The sequence below is a fragment of the Dendropsophus ebraccatus genome, chromosome 10, assembly GCF_027789765.1.
Source record: "Dendropsophus ebraccatus isolate aDenEbr1 chromosome 10, aDenEbr1.pat, whole genome shotgun sequence".
Lineage (NCBI taxonomy): Eukaryota > Metazoa > Chordata > Amphibia > Anura > Hylidae > Dendropsophus > Dendropsophus ebraccatus.
Genome location: NC_091463.1, coordinates 7,188,481 through 7,191,286, shown reverse-complemented (window position 1 = coordinate 7,191,286; position 2,806 = coordinate 7,188,481).

Below are 2,806 nucleotides of genomic sequence, written 5' to 3'. Positions count from 1 at the left end.
TTTGCTGTTGTGTTATTTCAGGGTTTTTAATGGTATTTTTAGTTCTGTATAGTCGGGTTAGGTCCGAGCCCGGACAGAAAGGAGACTGGCTGTGAGAATAGATCATCTAGCATTTAGGTAAACCTTTGCTTCCATAGTATACAGCAGTGGTCTCTAATCCGTCGCTGTTCTGTATCTACAGCCAATGGGCTGGGAGTTGTGGTTCTGCAGCAGCTCCGCAGCCAGTTTGAGAATACTCGTATTCAGTTACTATTTATCATATAGGCTATATTGCCACACTAATTTGGGAACAAAAACTGACTATTAGAGATGAGGCCAGATGGAGCATGTTCGCGTCTGATCGTTCAGCATTTGAATACCGGTGGTTGAAGTTGAATGCAGCCCTAGGGTGTCTGGGAAAACATGGATACAGCCATAGGCCGTATCCCTAGGGCTGCATCCAACTTCAGCCACCGGTATTCAAATGCCGAACGATCAGACTTTGCATACTCCAATTGCTCTCTAAATTATTATTATTATTATTTTTTTTACTCTTGTCATTACCCTGTTTTTTGGCCATATAATTTGGGATGTATTTTGGATGTTAAATAGGCAGAAATATGACCCAGCTGAAATAGTGTTTTTGCAAGGGCCCCAGCAATCACAGTATTTTCTAGTTTAGGGGCCCATTCACACGTCCACAAAAACCAGACCACGCACGGTCAGTGGTCTGTGACCCAGACCCCTTGGCATGATTTATTATGATGGCATTTAACTGTTTAAGGTAATGGAATTGCAGCGGATTTCACGCTGTGAGTCCTCAGTGAAATCCGCTGCGATTCTCCTCCTGTCAGTTTCAATAGGATTACATACTCTCAGTGGAATTGTTCCTCCTGCGTGTCTAGCAGCAGCTGGACACGCACAGGTTAGGAATACTGCACTAAGTAAGCCTTAGCTAACGTCACCCCGCCAGAACTTATGACCCCCATCCTCTTATTGAGACCACAACGATTAAACAACCTTGCCAGAAGTTCGGTTTGGCAACATTCGTCCGAACCCCGAGTCACGACATTTGACTCCTGGCTGAAGTTCAATGCTGCCCTAGCATAACCCAGGATAGGGTGGAGAATAAGGTGACTGGAAGGTTCGCAAAGACCAAACCCATTCTGAACTGCAAGGAGAGGGATGATGATATTGCCTGTTAGATGGAGGTAAGATAGATCTGTGCACCAATGAATGTAACCCTCACTCACATCACTGCAGTCACATTGCTTAATGCTGGGGTATTAGGACTTCCTGATCATTCCTGCTGGACCATCGGATGCCAGACTAATGGAATCTCCTGCTCATTCCTCTGCTTTGTGACAAATTACAACTTAAAGTTGAACAATGTGACCTGTACTACAACTCCCAGCATGTCCTGGTTGCTGGTGATGATTAAGGGTGATGATTAAGGTTGTAGTTGTGCTGCAGGATGGACAGCAGTAAACACCATATACTGTACATGTGTATGTGGATGTGATGTTGACCTCAATTACCAGCTGAAATGTTTTTATATTTTAATAGAAAAACAAATTAGCACCAATTTTTTTTTAACAAAAATAAGATTTTAAGTAAATATAAAATTGATTACAAAGCAGCAGGAATAGTGAAGCTGACCGCAGCAGTGTGGAGATCTGTATAATAAGTCATACATATCTGATGGTGGGGGGGGGGGGGATCAGGGGTACCTCTGGTTATGGGAAAGCTGAGTGACCTCTTATACAGCTCCTCAGGTGGATGACACACTCACAGCTTCTCTACTGCTATGACTGGTAGATATACATACCTCTATATCACTATATACCTGGGGGCTGATTTACCATCAGAGTTGTAGGAAAGCTGGGTGTTGGGTATTGTTTTCTCACCATAACACTTAAGTATTGGAAGACTGGAGATTTTTTTAGAATAGAAGTAAATTACATATCTCTGGCACCAGTTGATATAAATTTTCTTTTTTTTTTGCTGAACTACCCCTTTTTATGGGCTTGGCGGATTTGCCCGTACATCTGCTGTTGGGGGAGAGTCAGCTGCTGTCACTGTAATCTCGGGAAGATTTGGATTTGGACATGCGCGTACATACCCACTCTGCTGAGCGGAGTATTTATGGGGGGGGGGGGGGGTCAGGAGAGATGGTTGTTAAGTATCTTCATAAGACCGCTCCTGTAAGAGTTATCACCCAGCTTTTCCAGGAATGCATTAAATCATTGGCACCAAACGGCCGTTCCTGGCCCAACTGCGAGTCTCATAATCGTAAAGTGCATGTACTATCAGGTACATTTGCTTTAGGTTTTGCCCATGGATAGAACCACAGCCCAGTTCCCATCTATTCTTAACCACTGGCTGAGGCTGAAGCACTGGAGGCGGACCGGCCTGCCCGCCACTGGGAGGGAACCCCCGCCCCTCTAGGATGCGGTTTCATTGATTCTAATGGAGCCGCATCAGAGAGGGGCAGGGGTTTCCTCCCAGTGGGAGCAGATGGCCTGTCTCCAGTGCTTCAGCCTCGAGCGGTGCCTGTGAATACAACTGCGCTGTACACGGTAACTGGGCCGCGGTTTTAAAAAAAAAAAATAAAAAAAAAACACAGAGCCACCGGCAACCCATAGCCGTTCTATCCATGTGCAGAACATAAAGCAAATGTACCTGATGGGACATTCACTTTAAGCATTATAGAGCCCTATCGTTTTAGTTCAGGTTTTATTACCCTTACCAGGCCAGGACTTGTGGCCACATAACACTTGTCTGAAACTGACCGAAAACCGCCGTCCTAATGCGGTAAGGTCGGAAT